General features: G+C 37.9%; 1 long non-coding RNA gene across 1 annotated transcript; it reads right to left on the reverse strand.

Annotated features, from left to right (window-relative positions):
• Positions 1 to 7,055: 7,055 nt before the first annotated feature.
• Positions 7,056 to 26,891, reverse strand: LOC118987513 (uncharacterized). The gene is made up of 3 exons (XR_005066580.1): positions 26,880 to 26,891; positions 20,962 to 20,967; positions 7,056 to 7,124 (listed from the first exon to the last, which is right to left on the reverse strand). It is a non-coding gene; the product is annotated as an uncharacterized LOC118987513 (long non-coding RNA).
• Positions 26,892 to 27,523: the final 632 nt, after the last annotated feature.

Below are 27,523 nucleotides of genomic sequence, written 5' to 3' on the forward strand. Positions count from 1 at the left end.
GTGAACTTAGCTGAACAACTGATTGAATGAAGTTCACCTACATTAAGGAGGTCAATCTGCTTTACGTAATGTCCACTGTTTTAACTGTTAATTTTATCCCCCCAAAGAAAACACCTTTACAGAAACATCTAGAATTATGTTTGACCAAATATCTGAGCATGATGACCCAGTCAAGTTGGCACATAAATGTAGCCATCACAGCCCGTGTAGGCCCGATTGTTCTTATACCGCACCTACCTCCTTCTCCCTTCTTTCCCCTCTGCCCCAGTCAAAACTCAGTGGAGAAAAATATCACTCCCCAATGGAATTGAGTGATTAAATGCGAAAGAAATTCTGGAAGGCAATTTTGTAGACTGGAGGTATAGTACATCCCAAAGCCTGTTTACTGCTAGAATTGCATTTTGAAAAAAGAATAGAAAAGTTACATATATGCTAGTACGGGGTCTAAAAATGCATGTACAGGAGCTTGATTGACTATTGTGGTTGTGCATGAATCTTAACTGTCTTGAGAATATCATAAAGTGTCTGATTTCTATCCAGTGGCTCACCTACTATTATAGATCTTAAGTCAGAGCTAAATTATGTCTGTTCTTCTGTGTAGATGAAAGAGATGTAGAGAGTTAAATATGAAAGAAATGGTTAGGGATGGGCCTAAACCTTCCAAAAATGTTTGGAGTATTAGAACAATGATGCATGATAGCATTCATTTTCTTTTTATAAATTTGCTTTTCCTTACCAGTAGGCCATTTTCTATGTTTATTCATGATAATTTACTGAGAGAAAAAGACACAAAGCTTTTTAAAAATGTGTTTTAGATAGATAATGCTTTTAAAAGCAGAGAAAATATATCTAGTCATTGAACAGGTGTGTGCTTGCAAGAAGGAAATAATTGAACCTTTTAAAGCTCAATTTTTCATCAAAATGAGTTTTACTTTTAAAAACCATGGCAATATACCCTGTGGTTACTTAATATATATTCACTTGAAAGCCATCTTTTGCCTAGTGATCAATTGCTTTGTCTTTACTTTTATTTTAGAAAGCCAAAGAGAGAGGCCATAATTTTTCTGAGTAGTGCAGACCAATATTTAGCTACTTACTTGAATTTCACAGCACTGTATGGCAATAAATATACATTCATATTAATTCCTTATTTAATCTGTAATTTGCACAACAAAAGTTTGCTATGTTACTAACTTTCTGTGTTAGACATAAAAAATATCTTCCATGTAAATCTGACCCCATTGGCAATAGATTCAGAATCTGTATAGGTGGGACCTATAGAATTTAATAAAGATATTATTTTAATTATTTACAGATGTTGACAAAAGTCAAATTTAATGTTTAGTATGAAATGTATCAGTGTATTTCTATTATGTGTGCAAATATATACCATAATATTGGGAGTAGGGTGAGATTAACATACTCCTAAAACAGTACTTTGGCTATAGGACTCAGGAATACCAGGATTCTTCCCCAGAACAGTACCTCTCACAATTTTCTGGAAGGAGATAAGTGAATAGAATAATAACTAGTTAAACAAAATTACATTTTATTACAAATTACGTATCTGACTCAAAAGCCATTGACCTATTTTTGTAAATTGTGCTGGGACTTCCTAGAACTTACCCCCCAAACTAAATACGCTACTGGGCATCACCCTACTGAGCCCAGATTTGACATTCAGAGGTGACAAAAAGCTACATCTGCCAGCTCAGGAGAACATGGAGACAGGCAAGTAGAAAAGAGCTTTGGTCCATTTGCCTACTGCTGAGTGAGCCTGGACCATCTGACAGGCTGACCTCCTAGACACGCCTCCAGGGCGCAGTCTCCTAATGAGGGGCAGAGTGAGAGGGATGAAGTGTGTGTGTGTGTGGGGGGGGGCGGTGCAGGGGGAGAGAGAGGCAGGGAGAGGAGACTGGAGGCGGGGGAGGAGAGAGGAAGGGAGGAAAGGAGAGCAGAGGGGAGAAGAGGGGAGCAAAGGGGAGGAGAAGAGAGAGCAGTATCCTTACCATTTTAGAAGTGTAGAAAGAAGAGAATTAAGAAAATAAAAATCAAAAGTCCTTCTTGAAAGTTCTACCCACAGAAAACTCAGAGGAGTCAATTAGCAAGGTACAAATGGTCTGCCCTTTCTCCTTGGGTGAAGAGGGGAGGGGCGCAGAACTGCCAGTTTGGAATCTGGTTTGAGGGGAAGGATTGAGGGAATAAGCTTAGAAAAGCCTGAGCAGCCCCAAGGCTAACATCCATCTCATAGAGAAGTTCATGTTTCAGGGAGGTTTTTGATTGCCACAAAATGCATGCTTTTGCCCTCTAACATTATTTCTTTAGATTCATGGGATTTAATCTTTAAGTGTGTTTCTTTTTTCCAGCCCTAGGGATCTAACCTTGAGGAGGGTCTACTCAGATTTCACTCATTCCCTCAACACTCATTGAGAACATGTGGTTTTTGAGAGCTATAAAGAGGAATTAAGTTGAATCCTGCCCTTGAAGAAACTTGTATTTTATACATTTCAAAAATAACTGGAATATCAAGTGAAAAATATCTTAGATTATGAATTGCTCAAGGACACTGAGAGTTTGGAGAAAATATTTTTTTAGCAACAGTAGGTTTCATTATGATTTTCACAAAGTAGTGTAATAAGTTTTGACGCGACCTTTTAGAAATTCAAACAGAGCTCCTATAATATTTCTTGTGAGCAGAAAAAAAGCAGATAAGCAAATACGCACCTGCATGATTCAAATATTATGCATCTGCTCCAAAGCTCTACAACTAATTAGAAATTTTGTTTCATGACTGCAATTAGCCTTTAAAAAGATGGGCATCCATTAACACAGCTTGGTAGTATAATGACAAGCAATTAGTTATAATTGTTCTATTCTAGAAAGAAATAATAATTGAAAGTAGATGACTTCTAGAGGATTAAAAAATAAGCTTGCTAACTTAATTCTAAAAAGTTTGGTACAGAAAATTCATTTCAGGAATCTTCCTCTTCGGATGTATATAGAACTTGAAGAAAATAAGATTCTTTTCTTCTTGGGCTCTTTCTAGTTAACTTTTATCTCCTCTTTCTTCATCTGCATCCTCCCACAAGTCCTAGTTTAACCATTTCCATTTCCACTGTAATATAAGAGAAAATATCAGGATACTTTCAAGAACCTGGAAGTTGAGAAAAATTCCCTAGAAGATGGAGTATGCTATTTGAGGCATTTGAACAATGAGAAGTTACAGAAGGCAGATATTAGTTCAATATAAAGCAGGATATCTTAAAGATTAGAATGAATCAAAAAGAATTTTTTCTAGGTGGAGAACAGATGCCAGCTAGTTGGGTAGGAGACAGTAGGGGGTGGAGGGATTGAGCAAAAAGAAAAAGGACTCATGGACATGGACACAGTGTGGTGATTGAGGGGGGAGGGGATATAAAGGAACTAAATGGTAACAGAAAAAATATACTGAAGATTATATATATATACATTTTCCCCAAATGTTTAGAATTCCTGTTTGTTCCAATGTGAACTGCAAAATCCTTTATTGGGTGTTGTACACTTGCTACAAATTGATTAGTTCGGGGCTCATGAAGAGCTGGACTAGTTGGGGTGTAACATTTCTTCATGCACTGAATGAGCTTCTCTTACTGGGTTATTTTCTAATAAAGTAGTTATCTGCATTGTGTCGTCTGTCAGAAAGTTGTATGTACACAGTTTAATCCCTGCCACTGTTCTGAACTGAGCCATTCAGATCATCGTAAACCTGCACGCATGTGATATTCAAAGGAAGAATGAGACTGAGACATAACGTTAGATGTGAGACATGAGGAGGCACTAGGGCATGCCCTTTATGCCCATGACCTCCAGGACACTGACGAAGAACTGAGTATTTCTGAAGAATGGATGTACCCAGGAGTTTTAGGATGGGAGTTTGGTGCGGTTCTGTTGAGTTAGTAGAATATAGCTTACAAGCCCTCTTTGGTGCCTACGCACTGATAATTCTCACAAACATAGCTCTGTTGCTAATAAAAATCCTTGCATATTCTCAACACAGCATATCTGCCAATATGCTTCAATGGAATATAGCTAGAATATGCAAGGAAATATCACACAGGTCGTGAGAGCAGCTTTATTTGGAGCGATAGCATGCCATGACTGGACATGTCACCCCTGGTGGCTACTCGAGCTGCTGCCACTGCAACGAGTAAATAGACTCACTCTTAGGTTCAGGGGTAATCAGTTCATCAGCCTCCCTGCAGTCAGTGCCCATCTGCCTTAGGTGAGCATCATCAGCTGACGTCAACCCCCTGTAGCCACACTGCCCATGGAACCTGAGTCTCCTAAGAGTAGAATATCAGATTGCAACTCAACACAGGCTACCTCTTGGAAATGGTGTGACAAACATGTAGAGATGCCTACTTACCAGTGAGGCCAGCCCTCCTTCCTCACAGCAACCCAGCACCCAGTGCCTCTCACCTTCCACCTGTGAAACCCATGCTTTTCATTGCCAATTAGAATATTTTTGCTTGGAGCTAACAGACAAATCAATTCAACGGAGCTTACTAAAACAATTTGTGGGCTGTCATAATGCCCAAACTTTTCATGCCCTCGTAACTAGTTTCTATTTCCAACACTGTTGCCTTAAAGTTTTTAATACATTTTGCTTAAATTCTTTTAGTTATACGCTACCTGGTAATTCTACCCCTCAAGTGGTAATTTCCCATCATAGGCATTTATTCATTTACTCACCATTTTGTGTGCCTACTATGCTGTTTGGTGCAGGGCGGGGGGTGGGGTGGGGGCACAGCACTGAACAAGTTGAATTGCAGTCCCTAAATTTAAGGAGCTGTATTAGTTGAAAAAGATCAGCTTATGCTACAGCATCAAATGGAATCACAGAGGTTGATGCCACAGGTCTACTGTCTTTTGCTTCAGATATCTCTGTAGGGTGAATGTGGATCTGCTCTTACCGTGTTCACTGCAGGATTTAGTCTAAGGGAACAGCCTCTCCCTGGGGGTTTGCCTGCTAGTGTGGCACAAACAAAGAGTGACAAAGCACAGTCTGGGTCTCAGGATTTCTGCCTACAAGTTATCTGTATCATACTCACTTATAGTTCACGGGGCAAATCAAGTTCCTTGACACAGCTGACTTTGAGGAATAGGGGAAGTATATATCTCTTCCAGGGAGGGAAATAGATATTGGTGAAGAGCAGACAAATCAGCCACATGACCGTAGAATTTAGAGCAGGGGTCAGCAAACAACATACTGTCACAAGTTTTTGTAAAAAAAAACTTTTATTGGGATAGACCCATACCCAATAATTTACAGATGGGGCAACTTCTCTGCATTACAAGGCAGAGAAGAATAAATTATGACTGAGATGATATGACCTGGAAAGACTAAAATACTTTTTAGTTCTTTCCAGAAAATATTTTCCACTCTGATTTAGAGAGGCAGAAAGATACATGCATCAACATTTAAATTGAAGTGTGTCCTACTTTCTTATTTATCTCATGATTGAAGCCTTTGGGGGAAGGGGAGCAGGCAAGGTACAATTTTTTTAAAACCAAGTGGGGGCATTATTAAGAAAACATGTCAATACCCTGGCTGGCGTAGCTCAGTGGATTGAGCGCGGGCCTGTGAACCAGACGATCGTGGTTCGATTCCCAGCCAGGGCACATGCCTGGGTTGCAGGCCGGTTCCTTGCAGGCTAACTACCAGCAGGGGACGCACAAAAAGGCAACCATACATTGATGTTTCTCTCCCTCTCTCCTTCCCATCTAAAGACATATAAATAAAAAAAAAAGAAAACATGTCAAAAACGTACTATGGGCCTGCAGAGGAAACAGATGATGCAAAAGATGAGAGAAGATTTTATTTGAAGGAGATAATACTTGAAGTGAACATCGAAAGAAGTAACAATTTCTTAGGAGTGCTGTCAAGGAAAAAGTATTGCAGAACTAAGGAAAAACTCAAATAAGGAAAGTTTGGGGTATGCTAAAAAATTATGAGTACTTGATTGTGACTAAATGCTAGTAGTATTTGTGATGAATTATGGGGAGAAAGCTGTCCATGAAAAATTTAAATTAGACCTATGTCATTAAAAGATGCAGCAAGGGTGTTAGAAGATGTTCAGGCTTTGACCCTCGGCTTTGCCTTGTAGTTATTGCATGGCCTGCCTTGTGTGACTTCTCCGAGCCTCAGCTAGCCCTGCCTGTGAAATGAGAGTTATTGAGACCGCATAGTTTTTTGAGGATTTAAATAATGGATACACCTCTGTCCTATGCCTGATCCATAGCACAGGCTCAAAAGTTGTAGCTATTATTACTAATAATACTTTTCTTAGAACTGTTGCCGACCCACGTCTTTGACTTCCACAGCCAGGTCCATTCCTAGCTGACACACACACTATCTTCCTGAGTTTCGTGCCCCCCTCCACGTTCTGTTGACTCGCTGGAACCACCTGCTGCGGCCGACAGTCTTCACCTCACGCAATGTTCTCTCTAGAAAGTCCTCAAAGTGGCTTCACGTAATTCAAAATAGAATTATGCATGCTGTCTTCTCATTCATGCTTAAGATTTTTGAGGGAAGGGATTGTATCTTGGATCTTGTGAGAATCTTTGTTATAAAATGTTACAAGCAGCGTTCACTCATGGCAGAATGGTCCAGAAAAATATTTTTATTTCTTGCTAGGCTCCCTGGTTTAATCTAGGAACCATCTTGGGAAATCCTTTGTTCTCCAACAAAGTCGATCTTTGGAAATAAATAAAAATACAAGGTCATAAATTGATCTGGCTATTAACCTTTCTAAATTTTGAAGGCAAACTGAATTGTGTTCTTTCTCATCAACATATAGGGAAAGCAGTTTTAAAATCACATTTATGAAATTCTCTACACAAAAAAAGCTTTACCATTATTGTTTGTTTTGTAAGTGTTTTTTTCAGCAGGGGTGTCCAACCTTTTGGCATCTCTGGGCCACACTGGAAGAAGAAGAGTTGTCCTGGTCCACACATTAAATACACTGTGACACAGAACCACAAGAAAATCTCACAATGTTTTAATTACATGAGTGATTTTGTGTTGGACCACATTCACAGCCACCCTGTGCTGCATGGGGCCCACAGGCCTCGGGTTGGACACCCTTGGATGGACAGCATATGGCCCAGGACATTCCTAAATTTCTACTGTTTAAAAGTCACTAATGGACAAAAGAACTTAAAACGAGAATCCAAAGTATGTGGCTTAAAATAACACACGGCATTTCTGATGGTTTCTTTTTCTTTTGACAGGTTCGGATGTTTAAAGCAGAACTTGAAAAACAAGGGGCTTATAGTCCTGGAAATAGACCAGCTGAGTCCCTGGAACATGAGGGAAAACTTAGAGCCCTTATTCGTGTTCAGTTTCCATCCCATCATTTTATATAGATATCTACTACTCAATGTTTTAAAACATACATTGTATATTTATTTAGTGTTTCATGTATATAATTTCTAAATAAAATTATTTATATGTATATACTCAAAATTTAATTTACTGACAAGTTATACAATTTTTTAAGAACTGGAAATTACTAGCTTAAAGAAAAATTATATATATATATACAATATTTATAATAAATAGCCATATTTAGTTATGCATTTATTATGTCTATTAGAGACATATGCTGATTGCTTTCTTTCTATACAAATTGCATTAAAATACAATATATAATTTTGAAAAAATATTGGTTTCTGGTGGTGGAGAATCTTCTGGAAGCTTCGGGATCCCATCCAGCATTTTTAGGTTTGGCAAACAGGAGAACACTCTAAAGAAAAAAATAAAAAGGAAAAATGAGTAACTATTATACAAAAGCATTGTATTTCACTTACTCTCTTCATAAATAAGTGGTCTTTGCCTATTGTCATGAGAAAAATGAGTGGCTATCACTTTATTCCCTTATCTTTGCAAAGGGGTTTAAATAAAATACTATCCATTTCATTATGCTGGAGTGCACCCTCCTGAGGAGTTTCCAGAGGGTCCATTAATTTGTTAAGTATTGGTCAGAGAAGTGGGCCTGCATGCAGTCTGTTTTTATACGAGATTTAATTCCAGTTTTTACAAAATCCTATAAAGAGAAAAATTAATGAATGGATTCAGCCAGCTAACCATGAGAGAAAGAATGAGGTCATGATATATGTGCATGTTATACACTTAAAAGTTTTAGAAAGAAGGTAAAGCAAGCCCATGTTGTTCAGCGATAGTTAGGGAAGTATTCTGACTGAGAGGTGTAAGACGAGGTAGAAAATAATATGATTCTTGGTGTTTTTTTTTTTGACAGAGAATTTTGAAGCTCAAATTTCAAATGTAGACAGTCCTTCACATCAACCCAGGTGAACAGTAGCCATATACCTAGCAGTGCAAGAAAGCAGCATTTCCTCTCCGGTGGACAGCGTTTCTAGATTGGGGACACCTGGACATCAGGCCAGAGGGAATGCATAGATAGTCCTGGGATGTTCCCAGGACAAAAGATACTGAAACCACTTAGCAGACACGCCAACAGGTGCTGACCTCCTTGACTACTCCCATCGGCTGCATGATTGCTTTAGCACGAAATGCTTTCTGCATATTAAATCATTTCATTTCCACAACAGCTCTGTCTGGTTGGTTTGTGTCGCTCATTATAAGTAATTGACCCCAGAGTACTAGGCCTGTGGATGACAGAGCGAAGGATAAAATCGAAGTCTTCTGGCTCCAATGTTAAGACTTGGCTGGCAGGAAATTCTAGTCACTACTTCTTTTTAAAAAGTCAAACTCTGCTGAACTAATATCGCACGGACTTCTGAAAAATGGCAAAAGAGTTTGCTTGTGGTATTCTGGGAAGTGGGGATGCCCTCTGCCCACTGGGACTTAACCCTATTAGCTCTGTCATTAAGTCCTTTCACTTTTGAATCGTGCTGTCTTTTTATGGGAAGATCTGAAACAAAGGAGCAAGGGAAAGACAGGCACAATTTTAGGTGAAAGTGATCAAGAAAATTCACAGCTAAATAATTCTGATCAAAATGTAAAAGGTCACTGAAGGTCTGGCTCAAATCCTCAACACAAAGGTACCCAATGACAAAGTGAGTGGTGTTATAATGCTCAAAGTGTGGCTTTTGGCTAGACGACTAAACCCCAATTTGGATAAACTTGGGACTTCAGCTTAGTTCCTCAGTGGGAGTGGATATTTACATCCTTCCCTCCAACTTTAAAATGGCCACATCTTTCTGTTTAAAGTAATCCTGTGCTACCTAAGTCAATACACCCTTGCTTTTTATAGCTTGAATGTCAGTATATATCTACTTTGGACTCAATCCCAATAGACTGGAAAAGTAAGAACCTCATTATAGCCTTCATTCCCACATAACTCTATACCACATCGTGAATTTTGAAGACAGATTTACAGTGAGACCTAAGGGCATATCAGATTCCAGACAATTAATCTTAATATTATTGTTGTAAGGCATTCTTTGAAGGGAGGCAAGTGACAGAGTTGGGGCTAAAATGTTTTATAAAATTTTGCATATAAATTAACAAAAATGGCATATAATAGTAATAAATTATCTTTATAACTGAAAATGTGATTTTCATGAATAATGTTAAAATATCCAGCTAAACCTCCGATTGTAGAAAATATGACTTTGAACTTCAAAACATTATTATAGTTAAATATTAAAGCAAATGTGCTGCTAGTGCTCACTTATGTAAAAGCACTTTGAGAATTCATTAACACATAACATGAAATTTTGCTCTCCATGGACAGTCATAAGGGAGACAACGGCAGGAATGGAATTTATGTAGTAACAACAGAGATTAGAATTTTTATGTGGACAATTTTTCACTGTACATCAGGAGTTGAAGAGTCAATATTGTACAGACCTCTGGGTTACAGCTGCTGTTGTGGGGAAATGGCAGTGTGAGAAAGACAGGTAATGAGAACCGTGTCTTCCATTGAAATTGGATGTAGACAAAGCGCTATAATCATGGGACAGGAGTGTAACCTAGAGATGATCTAAACCTTTGTATAACAAGTTCAAAGCGAGAGGTGAAATGGTTTGTGGTCATATGGGGACAGATACAGGTTCGAGAACTCAGTTGCTTGTTTAATCCTTATCATGCCTCTAAGTACACTAATACTGGTGCTGGAAATTAGCTGGTGATAAATAGGTAGTTATTTTACCTGGTGCACATTCCAAGTTTGTTTAGATTCAATTACTGTCATTAAGAATGTTCTGAATAGTGAAAAAGCAATAAAAATGGCTTATTCTTGGCGTGTTTTCAAGCTCTTTCAACCACTAGAGTAGATTGGATCAATTACTTCTTTGTATTCACTTAATGGTGCCCTGTGGCCCAAAGGAGTGAAAATGAAACCAGAGAATAAACAATTTATGAGATTGTCACATGGGCCTTGATAGGAGTTTATATTTAGAATTTTTCAAAAGACATAATATCTATGAAACATTATGAAAGAAAATGCATAGGATCCGAGCATCTAAAATGAAGCATATTTGTATACGTAAAGTCACATTACAAGAGGAGCCTAAAATTTGTACAGCAATTGCAAATTAACAGAAAGTGTAGTAAAGATTTATTTACCGCCCCCCCCAAAAAAGATTTCAAAGTTCTTTAGGTGTGATTAGAAGTGATAAACATCCAATCTATACTAGATATTCAGTGAAGTACAAAAGGTGACTCAAGGCACTTATGTATGGTCTTACCGTTTCCGGTAATTCTGGTAAAATTCGCAAGGGTTCCTCTTGAGCACAAGGGATTCTAGTGGCGTGTGCTGCAAACAGGAGAGCCCAGTGAGAGTCTCAATGTGGTTCTCAGCCAAGGATAGATGCCGTATCTGCGGTATCTTTGGCAATTGTTTGAAAGATGTGAGATGGTTTTTATTCATGTTTAAAACTCTGCAGCTGAATACAAAATGTAAACACCTCGTCATTTGTCTCCTAATGAAGACAGTTAACTCCCCAGTCTTGCACAGGGCTAGTATGCCTGCCACGCCTAGAATGCAACCGCTCAAAGGAGGGACAGTGATGTTCTCTACAAGCGAGATTTGAAAGAAAATAGAAATATCTGCATTAAAATATTAGGAGAAAATAAGCAGGACATATGAGAGTGTAAGCTTGCTGAACAAAGGAATCCCTTGTCTTTTCGGGCCCGTGGTGGACCCTCAGTAAGCTCTGAATGAAAGAGTGAAGGACTGCATATACTGTCAGCCCTGAAACGTTCTCATGGAGAAACAAAGACTTGTGAAGAGTACTGCCTCTAAATTGGGAGATTATAGCTATTTTTTTCTTTTTACTTTGCTGCACTTAAATTCTTCATTGAGAAAATAATATTTTAGATCAGAAAAAAAGCTCTCTTATATAAAAGAAAACCAAAAGGTCTTCTTAGGACGAGAAATGTGTGGTTGCTCAATTCTTTTGTCTCCTAATTTTTCCCCAGGACTGCCTGCTGTTACCAAAGCTGCCTCCAGCAACCCATTCTGCCGAGTGAAGCGGAGGGCAGCTCGCCGCTAAAGGGGTTCTCACGCAATCCAGAGCAGAGAGGTAGGTTATCTTGGGGTCCTTGAAGGACTAAGAAGTCCACGTAATTCAATTTTTTTATGTTTGTGTCTGTCACTGTTATTGCTAACACCATCGTTCCATTAAAATGTGACCCTGAGCTAAGATTTCCATCAACTACCTATAGACTTTTTCCTACAAGTACTTAACACAAGGGGGGAACCCCCTAAAACCACAGAATTTATTTATTAAAAATTGTGCATCTATTCTTATATATTCAAACTTCAGTCACCTTCAAAGTATTCTCCACTTGAATTCCTCAGACAATTATTGAAGCTTTTTTCCACTGTTCAAAACAGTTTTTGATTGTAAATTTTGATTGCTTTCAGTGTTTCTACTGTTTTTTGTTTTACCTCACCCATATCAGCAAAACATTCCCCGTGGAAGGAGGACTTTTTTCAACCCAAGAAACAAAAAAAGCCACTTGGGGCAAGATTGGGTGAATAGGGAGGGGGAGGCACGGGGGTCATGCCACTTTTGTTCAAAAACTGCTGAACGGTCAGTGCGCTGTGGGCAGGTGCGCTCATAATCACCCAGCGGAAGTGGGCAAACATACTGAAAGTCTAAAGCAAGATTCACCGAAGCCGAATGCAGCCTCTCGCAACCACGCCAACTGGCGCACTGATTCAGGCGGGTTCCTAGAACGCTGTGCGAGTCGGGGAAGCCTGTAATAGGAGGGGCCTGCCTTCCAGAAAATAACTCCATTTGGGGGCGGTTTTGCCTGTAGTAAATATGATCGACTAAAAATTGCCATCTTACAACACTAGGTGCACATGTAATGTAATTGCACTTCTAGTTTACAATGGAATAGATGGCAGCTTTTAATGCCAATGAGATTCTATCACTGCAAATTACTCCCCTAAATACTGATCATAGCAATATTAATTTGGAAAATAATACATTTCTTCTCTCTAACGTGTGACATTTTAATACATATATTTGCATTTTTGTCTTGCCCAGGCAACATTTAGCACTATGAGCTCTAAGACCTGATCACATGAGGTGAACCACAATGTGGACAGAGTGGTGACAGTCCCATGTCCACAAACAGCAAAGATTTGATTTTGTCATAGTAACTAGACATTCTAGGCAGCAGATACCTTGGCAATCTTATGGCACTTAAATCCACCAGTGAGTTATCCACTAACCAGAGCGTTTCAACTCGAATTAGTCTTCTAAGAATCCTGTTAAAATTGGTCACTTGATAAGGGTCCCCCAAATCCTGAAATGAAATGTTCAAATTCTGAAGGGAAAAACAAAAAGAAAAAGCAAGTTGTTTGTCAACTTTTATAAAGAGTTATTACCTAAGAGTATATTGGATATACTATTTAAATGAGTTGTCGCCTTTTTCTGTTCTCTCACATAGTCACATGTCCACTCACAATTATGTGGCAGAGGTTTCCAAGGTAGTGAAGGGGACATACTGAGTGAATACTGATTAAAATGACCCCAAGGTGGAGGGCGAGGAGGTGAGGCTGGGTCCTCAGACAGACTCTGAAATTCTCTAGCAGTGAAGGGGATAAAGCTTTATTTGGGAATTACTGATTGAAATGATTAGTTATCTTTAGTCTCCTTGGAAATACTAAAAAAAATCACATTCATAAAGATTTCAGAGCAAGATATCATTCAAAAGATGAAAACTATGATTTTGTTTCAAAGCAACTAGGGATACATACCCAAAAAGCACTTGGCACATTTCAAAGATAGCTGCTTTTTATTTTTACTTTTAACATCAGTCAACTTTGATGTAATGGAAATTAAAACTCTTCTCAGTAGTAGCATTGTTCTTGAAAACTCCACGAATAAAAGTCACCTTAACTTTTTTATTTCCAGAATCTTACCATCAATTTTCTGTTAATAAAAATTATTGAATGAAATGACAATCCCCTTTTAAAAAATACCATACGATCTCACCTTTAACAGGAAGCTAAACAACAAAACAAACAAGCAAGCAAAATATAACCAAAGACACTGAAATAGAGAACAGGGGGACAGTGACCAGAGGGGAGAGGGGAGACGGGAGGGAATTTCAGGGGAAATAGGGGAGGGATTTAGAGGAACATATGTAAAGGATACATGGACAACAACTGAGAAGGGTGGAAATGGGAGGGAGGGGGGACCACGGGGGGTGGGATGGGATGGAAGTAATAGAAAACTGTACTTGAAAAATAATTAAATAAAAAAAATTGGAAAAAAAGATTGTGCACAGAGACTGAAAAAATGCTCAGCAACATTACGCAGTATGACATGAAGAAATATAGCAAATTATTTTTAAGTAATAAAACAATCTATAATTCAGCATCCTAAAAATAAAAAATATATATACTATTTTAAAGGAAATATAGATATCTCTATGCTTCAAAAGATCACAAAGGGCCCTGATGGGCATGGCTCCGTTGGTTAAGTGTCATTCTGAAGAGTGAAAGGTTGCTGGTTCAATTCCTGGTCAGAGAAGGTGCCTAGGTTGTGGGTTTGGCCCCCACATTGGGAAGAGATGCCTAAAATATTTATCCAGGTAATTTCCCTTTAAAACGTGTCATGATTTAATCAACGAGGAAAATAGGTTCTTTCTTCCTGCTGGTTTCCAGCTCTCACCTTGCAGTCCTCCCAGTTTTCTTGCAGCCATGTTTCCCATCGGCTTTTTTCACAGACTCTTCTCCGTGGAGGCGAGGCTCCCTCATCCTGTGTGGAGAGGAGCTCCTGTGCAGGGGGTCCTAGGCAAAAGTCGTAAGGGAAGGCCCCGGAAGTGGGTGCAGGGCGACAGGACCGGCATCTGCACTTGGCATTTGACCTGCTGTTTCACCCTGCCACTCAATATTTGGATTGAGGAAACCAAGATTTGACCCATGCAATGCCCAACTAATGCAGGCAGTAAGGAAAGGAGTTAACCTCTAACATACATGAATTATTTCTAGCCCATGCAAATGGGAGAATCAACAGCATAGTGACTTCAATCTTTGTATAATTTTCTATTTGGGGATGTAAATTCACTCCTGACTTTTCTCCTCTTTTGTACCTCAATTTAATTAGCGTTTTCCCCTTGAGATTCTTCCCTTCTTTCTCAACATCCAGATCCTCCTATTTTTCTCCCTGAATGTAACTTCCCCTTGTTTGCAGTATTCTTTCCTTCAAAATAAATGAGGCAAATTGTCATACAGCCTTTTCTAAACTGCAGCTTCACCATAGGACTCACATGTTCAAAACAATTCAGAAATGCCTTGTTGCCTATCAAAGAAAGATGAAATGTCCTAGCTTGTCAGGCAAGGTTTCCCACAGTCTCACCAATCTCCATTGCCAAACTCATTTCCCACAATTTGCCAACCTTTCTGCCCTCCAAATTAAGTTCGTGCAAAACTTTGAGGGGTAGGGAAAGAGTACCCGGTTTCCAGTATGAAGTTGGGTCCTAGGGAACTGTTGACTTCAGGTGCCTAATTTTAATTTTCTGAGCTTCTGCTTTCCGCATGTGCTGAAATACAAGGAAGACTGGAACCAAGGGCCTAACATGAGTTGAATTGGATGAGAATAATTTTGTTTCATTTTCATAATGCTATATTAAAAATAGATTTCTAATACTTTTATAATATCAACATACTATTCTAAACCAACATATGCTTTCTCATTGCCATAAACCCCTTCTTGTCTGGGGTAGCTCATGTGCTACCCCAGCTGAACTCACTCTGTTATCATGCCAATCAGGCCTCTGACAGCAGTCAATCCTACACAAACTGATTTCAGTTTCCTCCTGACTCTAACAGACTGGATTTCTTTGAGTCATACCTGGTACCCTTGGTACCTGCTTCTAATATCCTATTTTCCTGGAATGTATGATTTCCTTCATTTCAAAAGTGGGGAAAAAAACCAGAAAGAGGATACCAAAGGGATCAGGAACAAACTTTGTTTTTGTGGCAGGTTTATCTGGGCTCAGATGGGAGATGGAGTCTATTCATGAAAAGATTTACGGAAGACAATAAGAGAAAGACTCCAGTATTTCATTATTTTGACACAAACATCAGTTCTTCCATTAGGCACAGGTGGAAGCCAAGGTCTTACCTGCCTTTTCGGGCATTTGTCTCATAATGAACTGTACTATTTGCCATCCGGGAAATAATTTAAATCTGAAGGTGGCAGTATCTCAACCCATTTACAAATAGAATTTTCTTGTGTTAGGAAATTATCTTCTTCATTTATTAGGATGACCAGAATTAAAAGTCACAGAATTAGAAGAACTGGAACAATCACCTAATTGACTGGGGAGATCTTTGGCTCTATTGCCTTTAATTCTCACCCCCAAATTTGGAAACTTTCTTCGGGCAATAGATATGCACTCCAGAGTTTATTTAACTTTGCCCCGTATTGTTCATTTGACTTCTATTGATCTTCTGCTCTTTCAATCACTTTTTTAAAAGCAGCTTTCAAAGTTTTTTTGAAGTGGGGGGGCCAAAGGTCATCTCCATTGTAAGGAGCTGCATTAAACTGGACTTTTCCCCTCAGACTTAGTTAGTAATTGAAGATATTTCTTAGCTGTTGAGGACGGCAGCCTGAAGTATCTGTCAGCCCCAGGGTATTGGCTTTTCCCTGCTCCTACTGTGATTGTTCTTGGTGTCCTCACTGGGTTTGTCATTTCAGCATCAGTGACTGAACCAACCTGCTGCTGAGACCTTTTCAAACAGACGAATTCTGCCAACGGTTTGCTCTTTTGCTTGAGTTAATTGGGGGGAGTTAAGTCAGTCTTGATCTTCCAATGAGAGGCTATGAAAGTCTTGGGAAATTGCTGTTTATCACACACCAGATAACCTTTCTTTTCTTAGGAACTCTTCCTGGATTTACAACTGGGGCAGTTGATCCCCAACTGGAGCAGTTTTGAAGGGTCTTTCAAGATCTAAGCTAAGAGGAGAGTAATTCTTATCAAGATGCTTTTGAAAAACACTTGATCTCCATCACACACATGAGCACACACACACAAAAATCTTTAAAACTATAAACAAGGGACAACAATTTTCTCCAGGGTCGGAGGTGATGGACTTTTCCAATGTTTTGCATCCCCTACATCGTGCTCCATTCCTTTTATGACTACTCACTCGACCAGACATTGGGTGTTGTTAACGATGTATGGCAGGAAAATGTGCCTTATCTTTACACAGCAATGATGTCCTTTGCATGAATGACCACTGGGGTCATTATGTGGGATTGGTTTTGCTGAGAGATGACCTCCGCCCATGACCTGGCTGCTTAAATCAGGGAAAGAGGGAGACCATTGGACTCTGTTTACACAGGCTCATTTTTAGCTTGCTCCTGCATTTACTCCTGCATCTATTCTCTGGTCATCCCCTGCAGTTTCTGCAATTCTGCAATCCTCTCTAAACCTCACTCTCCACCTGTGCTCAGGTTACAATTTCTGTTCTCTTCATCGCAGCTGTCACAGTCATCAACTACCTTCCTCATACATACCCTATGCCAGTACCCTAACTTTTACCAATCTTTTGACTTTCTATCCAAATTTCATCCTTCCCTCCCTTCCTCTAAATCTCCTAAAACAGTGTTACTCATTGTATAGAAATGAGATAACCTGCAACAGAACGTCCTGTGATAATTTTTACAGATGCAGGCACTGGGGCCCCACTCCATGCTAACTACATCAAATGTGGGGGGAGTATGTATGGCCCAGGAATCTGCATTTTCACACAGCACTTTAACTAAAGTTTAAGAACCAACTGAACTCAACTCACTTTAGTTTCTGAGGTAGCCCTGTTTTCCTTTTGCTGATGAATTCCTTGCACGTGCCACTCACTGTCTTCCTTCTTCTGGTCTTCTTTCTTTATAATTACCCATATTTTTTTTTTGCTTTTTGAGATAATATTCTCTCTAAGGTTCCCAAAGGACAAACCTAAATTTCCTCTAATTTTACTATCTACTAATATTTTTTAAAATATTAGGAGTCAGTACTTAGCTGCAAATAAAGTAAGTAAATTAACTCTGGCAGAAGTAAGGCCTGCCAGAGTTAAAACAGAAGAACGTCTTTTACTCAAAGTTTCAGTAAGTGATGCTATTTTAGTCTCCCTTTGCCAACTGAGTTTGACTAAGAGACAAAAGGCACAGTGTGAGTAAAGTAATGCAATTGAGAGGGGAAAATAAGCAGGTAAATATATTTATAACAACTCTTTCTAAGCCAATATAATAATTGGACAATATAATTGCACATTATAGTTGTCGGTCTGAAAATACAGATGGAAGACAGCCAAGATATTGGGTGTTTTATAGAAACTAAATACTCACTGAAGTAGGAATTATGTCTAATATTTCATCAGCTTATGGAGGATGCAAAAGAGACACAAGAAATGCACTGTTCCTACAGTGCATTTGGTCTCTGTTCCTACATAATTTATCATCTTTTGAAATCTACTTACAGCCATAAAACTATAATCTACTAATCCTAACCAAATTACGCATATCAGGGGCTGCAGATCATGATTCTTCACACTGTCCCACTAATTCGTTTGTAAAATCTGAAGATGAAAAGGGAACATTTAAATATTGGTTATTTTACCAAATCTAAAATATCTAGTGAAAATATAAAATGAGATGACTTGGTCTATTTACTCTCTTTTGATGCTTTAAAAAAAAAGTATAGAATTAAAACAGGTTAAAGTCATCCACTTAAGTAATAGTGTTGTCCATGCTCATGAAATATAGTAAATAAACTAAATTGCAAAAAGATCATTGGTTAAATAAGTTTAATATGCAGGTCATGAAAATATATGTAACCTTTATAAATATGTTTGGGGTAATGCTCACAATATTAAGATAAATGAAAATACTCACTTATTAAAATTGTTCATATAATTTTGTTAAGTATATATGTATATGTTCATGATTTTCAAGGAAAGCATAATTGGAAATAAAAGTCACAATGAGTATTTCTGGATACTTGAATTGTAGGTTCTTCTTTATATATTTTCCAATATTTAATACTGAAAATCTATTATCTTTATAATCAGATACAGGGTCTGGCAGAAGTAAGGCCTGCTTGAGTTTGGTTGGTAGTGTAATAATATGGGTGTAATAACTTATATACCCATTTGAGCATTTCACCCAGAATGTCACATACTGTACTTGAGTGTGATATTGTTGTGTTACAGAATTACATGCTTATGATTTTGTAATAGAAATTTTATAATAAAAAAGAAGCACTATTTGTACTAGACCCTGTATTACAATATGCTTTTAAAGGTGGCTTCGCTAAATTAACAATTTCATGATCTTGAAAACAAATTCTTTCTACTTGAAAGAAATATCTTTTTTTTCAAGTAATGTATTTTAATCCATGAAACCCTCTGCTCAGGGCATGTACACAGAGAATAGACACATTTGTTCTTTTACCTTCTCTTACTCTTGGGCAACGCAGTTGACTTCCTTCAACATCATGGTGTTCCACCTCGTGCCAAGTGAGGTGCTTAACAGAATCTGACGGAAGCTTTGACATAAGAGAGAAGAAAAATACCATCTGGCAATACACAATTCATTTCCTTTTATGTACAAAAGTGATGCAAATCCATGCAAAACATTCAGCCAAATGGAACTCTGAGTACCTATTGGTGTGCTCATAGAAGACACCTTAGTCTAATCTAAATTGTATCTTCTTATTCACCTTTGCATCTCCAACACCTGCAATTGATTTATGTTTGATGGTGAAGGGTAGCAGAAATACGTTTATGTACCCTTTCATGATTCCACTTCACACTACTTCTCATAAACTGTCCTTTAATATTTAATGAATATTTCATGAAGAATCTCATTCCATTTCAAACAGTTGTAACAATTAAGGGCTCTTCATTCTATGGACCCCAAAGAATCCCTTCACATGTGACTGCTGTTCAAGTGTTTGATAGCCATCATCATCTTCTTCCCAAGTCATTCAATTATTACCCACAGACCAAGGTTTGCAAATGATTCACTATCTAGGAAGAACATGTAGCTCTCCTTGGGAAGAGTTCCAATTTATTGACATCGCTCTTAAAATGTGTAGCTGGTACTGAATAAATTATTTTATGTCTGGTCATCTTTCTTGTTCTAGACAGTATAATACTGACCAAAATATGGGCCAAGTTCACATTTAGGGCGATTTTATATTGTTTATGGCTCTTGGTGTTGTAGTTGTTCACAATTCCCATTATATTCTACAGCTTATGGTAATTTCAAGGTAACACAAACAAAAAAATATATTACTAGGAAAAGATCATTATTTTACATACACACACCACGGGCTCATTCTTTTGTTAGCCAGTGTTACACCATATACACACAAATTCAGAATGTGTGATTTAAAGGAATGTCAGTGAAGTCTTTGGAACTACTGCATTCAACTTACAGAGCAGTATTGCGTGGAGTTTATGCTTTGCTTGAGCTGTAAATTTGTTTGACTAATACTAACATAAAGCCATTTTCACTATTAAGTGAGTTTACGAGGCTCCAGATTAAACCAGGTTAAGCACTTCTCTTTATTATCAGACTTCTCAGAGACTTCAGCATTCTAATACATACTGTGAGTCGATACTACAAAGTGTCCCCCTGAACTTTTAAGACATAGAACTTTTTATTCTTGGAGCAGGATGTGGGACTGTGTATCTTGTAAAGCAGAATTCGGAAAAAGCTGTCTCAAAAGGAACTGGGAAGAAGTGGCTTTTTAATAATAAGTTAGCTTTGATCTTTTACCTTAATTACTTATTCAGTGAATGACTTTGATTGAACTAGTACCTAATTAAATGTCTTCATTTAAAAAATAGAACTAACCATAAATCTTTCTACTTTAATAACAGTAACACTAAAATATTAATGCTTGAACAATTCTTTGAGATGCCCTGAAGAGTTGCTAACATGCTCTCAAGGAATTCACTCATTCTTTAGAGCTATTTTAAAAAAACCCTAAGAAACACAAATGAATTTATGCATTTTAGATTATTGAGAAATGTAGTCCCTGGCTTACTCTTTGTTGTTGAGGTCACATGTTTATGTATATTTTTCTCCCAACCTGTAGTGTGCTTTTGGAATGTTTTTTCTTGCTTCTATTATAGAATAAAAATTTCTTTAAAGTTAAATACTCACAAAGCATTGCCTCTTTGTTGTATTCCTTAAGGTTCTTGCTGAGAAAAACATCATCTAAGCTAAAGCTGTATTAGAGAAGATAGCTTCCATTTTTCAACTGGTGTCTAATTTTGTGCCAAAAAAACCCTGTTCATTTATTTTTTAAAGGAGTTACATGGGTGATTTTGGGATTGCTGACATTGTAGAAATTTGAACCCTTATCTTTCTTCATTTATATCAGGGTAAAGTTGTCAATGTGTTGCAGCTTTGTTAATATTGTCTCTTCTTAAGGCACAGTGAATATTTGTGCTTTACCCTGTTCTTTTTCTGTTTTTAATTCTTATAAACCAATTGACTAATTCATTGGTTCAGTAAATATTTTCAAAGTGAGTATGCTTCATTTCATTCATTTATTCAAAAATTACCATAAAAAATTAATTAAAAAACTCCAAATATCGTACATTTGATTTGTGCTTTAAAAACTCCTTTTCCATAATTTTGGGAGGCAGCCATAAATGACTCACCTTGATCCAGTGGGATAAGTGGAACAATTATGAATGAAGGAGAGGAGGAAAAGCGTGTGTGATTCCATGCAGGAGGGTAAGAGGAAGTCTTGGAAATGGTCAGTTTAGGAGGGGGGAATCTTGTATTAACAAAGGAAATTCCAGAAGGAAAGGATATAAATCCTAGACCAGAGACAGTATTTGAGCTGAGTGGGAGAAAGAAAGGGATGCCATTTCTGTTTTGGAGTCTTTATCTTTTCTGCTCATCTCCTCTGGTGTTTCTCCACCCCAGCTTCTTCCCTTTCCTCTCCAAGTTGGGACTGAGTGTATCAGCCGTTCATTCCCGCCTCCCAGTTAGAAGGCTGGATTTAAGAACACTTATTTGCACTTATTAAAAAGTGTTAAATATAAGGTCAAGTTCCTTTCATAAACTTATCATTACGTCAAGGGCTAATTAAAAATATTTACCTGGGATGATATTCCAGAATCTGAAGGTGAATGAAACTTTCTGTTTCTGGACAGAGCGGACCAAGAGTGTGACTCATTCAGATCAGAGCAGTGTGATGAGGGAGGTGGATGGGTCTCCTGACCATTCCTGTTTCGACCTGAAGAGCTGTGTGCAAGAAAATGCTTAAAATGTTTATATATCTCTTTTTAAAAAGGTTTTATTTATTTATTTTTAGAGAGAGGGGAAGGGAGAGAGAAAGAGAGAGACCTATGGCCTTTACATGTAAGGATTTTTGTATTAAAAACAGTAACAGTAAATTATAAGCACCAATATTTCCACTTAGAGAAGAAATAAATATCTTAGGAATATACCTAGATCTCAAGGGCTTACAGATCTTATCATTGTCTTAAACACATGGCTAACAGTCACTTATGATAAATTCTTTGCAAGGGTAAGGAGGTCTACGTAGACAGTCTGTCTTAGAAAAGCATGTCTACCAGTGCACACAAATACTCTTGCTGATAAGATAGGAGCAAGGGGGTCTGGCCCTCATATCAGAGTAGCATCCCTAGCGGAGCTACAGGGCCAACAGCTGAGGCAGAAACAAGCACCTGAAACTCCCCAGTTGGTTTCCCCATTAATCTGGGGCTTAAATTTTCCCAGCACAATTTCCCAAACGTCTTATATTTCCTCAAATTGGTAGCAAACAAATGAAAAAGTCAGGTTCTTTCATCAATATTACTCACCTTGAAACACTACTCAACCATTTCACTAACAACAACCCAGTGCCCTCTGTATGCCTATTGTTACACTGCGGACACAGAAAATGTCTTTCCTGGGCTCCTGTACAAATTCTCCAGGCAAGTGTTCATGGTTATGCTTACACGCTTCCTTTTCTCTTTAGCAATGGTAATAAGAGTCTCTTTCTGTAATGGGTTCTTTACACTATTTCAAGCCAATTTAAAAATGATAGCTTAATATACCTTTTTATATTAAGTAAAACTAGAAATCATATCTTTATTTCCAGCCTGTTTTACTCTACAGAGATCATTTTTAGACTGCAAGAATCTTAAGAGACAGAGTTCTATATTTTATGGCAGTTATTATGCCCCTTAGAAATTTTGCTTACAAGAAACTATGTATCTTTTCTATATCGAGGTTGCCTTCATGAACTGTAATATAGAAATGTCTTTCCCTTTTCATTTATTAATTGAGCTCGTAGAGTAGATGAGCATAGCCATTGCATCATATTCTAAAATTAGTATCCTATACCATTGAAAAAAAGCTATGCCCTATTATCAAGGAGAAAACTATCCCTCTATCTACCATTAAGTAAAATATAAAGAATTTGGTTTTTGTAAAAAAGTCAGCAAACATATGCTTTTCATATCTTTCCTACTTGAGCAATTCTTTAATAGTTTAGATATTGCTTCTTAACATTACCAAAGAGTCTCTTGCCATAGAAACAAATGAATAAACATTTAAAGAACAATATTAAATTGCACACAATATATTGTTCTTGAAGCAGGTAAACCCTGCCATCTCAGCAGGAGTTTGGGGCAATAATCAGGGGGAAATAAAATAATATATCAAGGGATGAACAAAGAATGAAAGTTTAATGAACTTTTTTGGTTCATTTGTCTTTATTAAAATATACTAGCCATTTTATACCAAAAGCAAATCAGGAACATAAGGATAACAAACTCTGCCAAATTTTTCTTCAGTGATTGGTGTCTGGTGATTCTAAACTGCAGTGATGGTCACGCAGTGAGGGGTTGAGTTAATGGAAGCAAATGGAAGTCCCACCTCTTTTGTTTCTTAATCTACAGTGTCAGAAAGGGTTTTACTTTGCCTGTGTAATCTCCTCAAAGCAGAGCAGAGGGGAAATAATAAATTCACATAATTAAAATATTTGATGAAAAAGATCTAGTTCATTGGGTTTTTACTATTTTTTGTGTAACGGTATAAGAATAAACACAACAATTTCAAGGTAAAATTAAGTTTAAAAGTAATTGAAAATTACTACAAAGGAGTTCCCATTAGATTATCAGGTGTTTTTTCAAAATAAACCTTTCAGGCAAGAAGGGACTGGAAAGAAGTATTTGAAATCATGAAAGGCAAGGACCTACATCCAAGATTAATCTATCCAGCATAGCTTTCATTTAGAATGGAAGGGCAGATAAAGTGCTTCCCAGGTAAGGTCAAGTTAATGGAGTTCATCAACACCAAGCCATTATGATAAGAAATGTTAAAGGGACTTATCTAAGAAAAAGAAGATAAAAAATACGAACAGTAAAATGACCACAAACTCACAACTATCAACAAATGAACCTAAAAGGAAAGAAAAACAATGAAAACAAAAACTAAGCAAACAACCAGAACAGGCACAGAATCAGAGAAATGGACATCACACAGAGGGACTTCAGTGCGGAGGGAGAAGGGAAGGCTATGTGGGAAAAGGTGCAGGGAAGACGAGGCGTAATTAGCAGGCATAAAATAGACGGGGAGAGATAAAAATGGTATAGGAAACAGAGGACTCAAAGAACTTATACATACAACCCGTGGACATGAATTAAAGGGGTGGGAATGTGGGGGGGGTTACCGGGGCAGGATGAAGGGGGAATAAAGAAGGAAAATTGGGAAAACTGTAATAGCATAATCAATAAACAATACTTAAAAAATAAAAGTAACTGAAAATTACCTCATCATCATAGTCCATATTAGATTATTTCGGAGTTTAAACTAGAACTCTTTGGGCCATTATTCTGATTACTACTAGACATTATTAACAATAGAAGGTAATAAAAAGTCTGGTAACACAACAGGCAACTAGCACCCCCACCAACTCCGGCTCTCTAGCTCTCTCTCTCCCTTTCTCTCTCTCTCCCCCACTGCTCTCTCTTTTTCAGAATGATTTAAGATTGGTCAAGTATTTCAGCCAAAGACAAATGACCTGAGAAGATTCTGTTCAGAAGGTGACTAGTCAGGTTGTCTTCCAGTGTGAAATCTCTTTGTAGGCCCCAAGGTCTGAATTTTTCTGCTCACTGTTTTATTACTCCTCGGCACCACACCAGAGTGCAGTGGTGCAGGGCAGCATGCTGGGATTGTATGGTAAAAACTGAGGGGCATGCTCAAAATTGTCTTTTGTTCTATTGCTTCTATCAGAAACTCCATATAAAATGTTTCTTCTGCCTGCCTTTTTGGGAGAGAAATCTCAGCAACATAAGATAAAATCTGACCCTTTAGTTTGAAACAGAGAAGTAAAAACTGAGCACACTTCAGGGTGTATAACTAACCCAACCCCTACTCCATCTACAACTGCATTAAAGTTGTACATCAAGGAAGTCAAAAGTGTGAGATCTGTGAGTCCTTGGAATCCAAGGAATAGCTACTGCTGTGACCTGTGGCAAGACACGGAGTAGTTTGTTATCTTTAATAACAAACACCATCTTTATTCGGATGGTGCTGTGGGGTTTCGTTTCTGTTCTGTAGCACCGTGACGGTGACAGCTGGTACTGCAGTCAAGTTGTTGTTAATGCTGACTGGGCACCTGCTCTGTGCTAGGCACCGTACTAAGAGCTTCACTCATCTGATCATTGCAAGCACCTAATGAAGTGGGTAATGTGATTGTTTTTGATGCTTTTGATTTTACAGGTGAGGAAACTGAGGCACAGAGCGCTGGAACAACTTACCCAAGTCACAGTAGTGAATAACCAAGTGTTTTTTCACCACTGGGATTCAAAGGAAATTCAGATAAGCTATTGTGACTCTTTAAATAACTATAAAGCTGTATCATTATTAGGTGGAGTTATTAAGGAAAATCATTACTATTGATTTTTCTAATTCTGATTGCTCCACTTCAGTATAAATAATTCCACTAGTTTAATAGAACACATAAATCTGAGCAGTTATTATTTGCCGAAAACAAAAAGGCCTTCAGTAGAACCTAGGAGAACACTATTTTAGATAGCACGCTGTTTTTAAAGCCTTCTCTAACTTTCCTTCCCCAAAAGAAAATAAAGCCAGACACATGCAGTTTAGCTGGTATATTGGTTTCTCATGTTTAATCTTTCTGCTTGCAGTGAACATTATCATAAATTACAAATCTAAACTCTTGTGAAAGAGGAATTAATATTATTAATGCTCTAATATAAAGCTGCTGCAGAGAAGATGCTGCGGCTAAAACCGTATAGCATTCATCAGCGGTGATTTACAGAGCCCTTAAAATAGGTAGCATTATCTGAATTGGCTATCTATTCTCGGGTTTAAAAAATGTAGAATGGCCAGCAAGAAGGACTCAGGCAAGCTAAGGCTGTTGGAGGAAAACAATAATATAACATCAACTCACGAGCTTCTCTCATCAGAAGTTCGTGATGTCCTTTCCAATCACAAATTTATAAGCCTCATAAAGTGCCGGCTGTAACAGGTGCTGTCTGTTTAATTAAAATGTCAAGTTGGAGGTTACGTAACTTTGTCAGATGAGCCGGGGGAACGTGGCAGATGGCCTAGTTTCTGAGGGGAAGCCGAACTCCTGACTTGAAAGAGGCAGCACAGGGCACAGGCCACCCAGGAGGCCAGGGAAGCTCTTTCAGACCAACATTTAGGGTTGTCGATGTTGTGCTGCTTGTGACTCGTTTCTGAACGTTCCGCTTGTATCTGGTGTTAGGTCATGAGCGCTTCATTTTTAGGAAGGAAGGAAAAGTTCTTACTTTCCCACTGGTGAACTTTCCCCAAATTCTCAAACCCTCTCTCTCTCCCTGCAAAATACTGAGCTAGGCTCTCAAATCCTGTGGGATCTTGCTAAAACCAGGTAATTTTGACCTACCAGCTAGAAGAAAGTCACCACAGACTCTAGCGCATTGTTTAGATGGAAGGAGATCAGCCTCCTTGATCTCTTTGACGATTCTTTTTATTTCTGAAACCCAGAATCTGGCCTTTCTATGCCCATATTTTATTCATTTGTAAAATGAGTAATGATTATGCTATCTACGTGCTAAAGATGGTAATGAGGTAATAGGAAGTCCCCTGAAAGCAGTTCTTATAAAATCAGGAAGAAATTTGATATAATTTGATAGATTCTGAATTGGGAAATTAGATATAACAAGTTTTTAAATTTGAATATTATTATGTTTAAACTTTACACTTCATCTTTGAAGGGGGGAGGAAGAAAGAGAGAAAGGGAAGAAGAAAGGGTAAAAAAGGAAGTTTTCTCAGTGGCAGTATTTTTGTTCAATCACATTTCTGAACATCAGAAAAAAAGAGTCTTATACATACCATCTTACTAGCATACAGTCGATCTCATAGTTTGCTTTTGTTCACGAGCTCTACCTCAATCACATATCATCCATTAGTGTTTATGTTCTTCTTCTCTCTTTCAGTGTTGTATGTGGTTGAATTTTCAAAGTTACAGCACTATAAGGAGTAAAAAAACATTCCTCAAGTACTGAAAACCATCTAAGGAATGTCTATGTATGTGGTTACCATACCATGTATGTCGTTTCTGATAGCACCAAACTGAGTTCTTCACTCTAAATGCATAAATTGAGTAAATAATAACATAGCAATAAACTGTTCTGAAAAACTGTGATTTACAAAGACAAAAGTATCTGTCCTCAAAGCCTAGAATTTTAACAGATATGTCTTACATTATTTAGATGACCGATTCTACCCATATAATAATAAATTGTAATTTTGATAAACATACTAGAATTATTTTTCTACCCATCTCTAATGAGATTTTAATTTTATGTGACCCAATTGTATTCTTATAAATTTTGCATGTCCGGGTTGCACTGGACCCATGTACGTTTCTATAAACACAAAGAGGCAGCAAGGTGACGCACAGCAAAAGTGAAAGGAAAAACATCTGTTAAACTCTCTGAGGGAGAGCGTATAAATTTCAGTAATTATTAGTGGGTTTGCTGAT

Source organism: Sturnira hondurensis, unplaced genomic scaffold (assembly GCF_014824575.4).
Source record: "Sturnira hondurensis isolate 20B ecotype Veracruz unplaced genomic scaffold, ASM1482457v3 Scaffold0005279, whole genome shotgun sequence".
NCBI classification, from domain to species: domain Eukaryota; kingdom Metazoa; phylum Chordata; class Mammalia; order Chiroptera; family Phyllostomidae; genus Sturnira; species Sturnira hondurensis.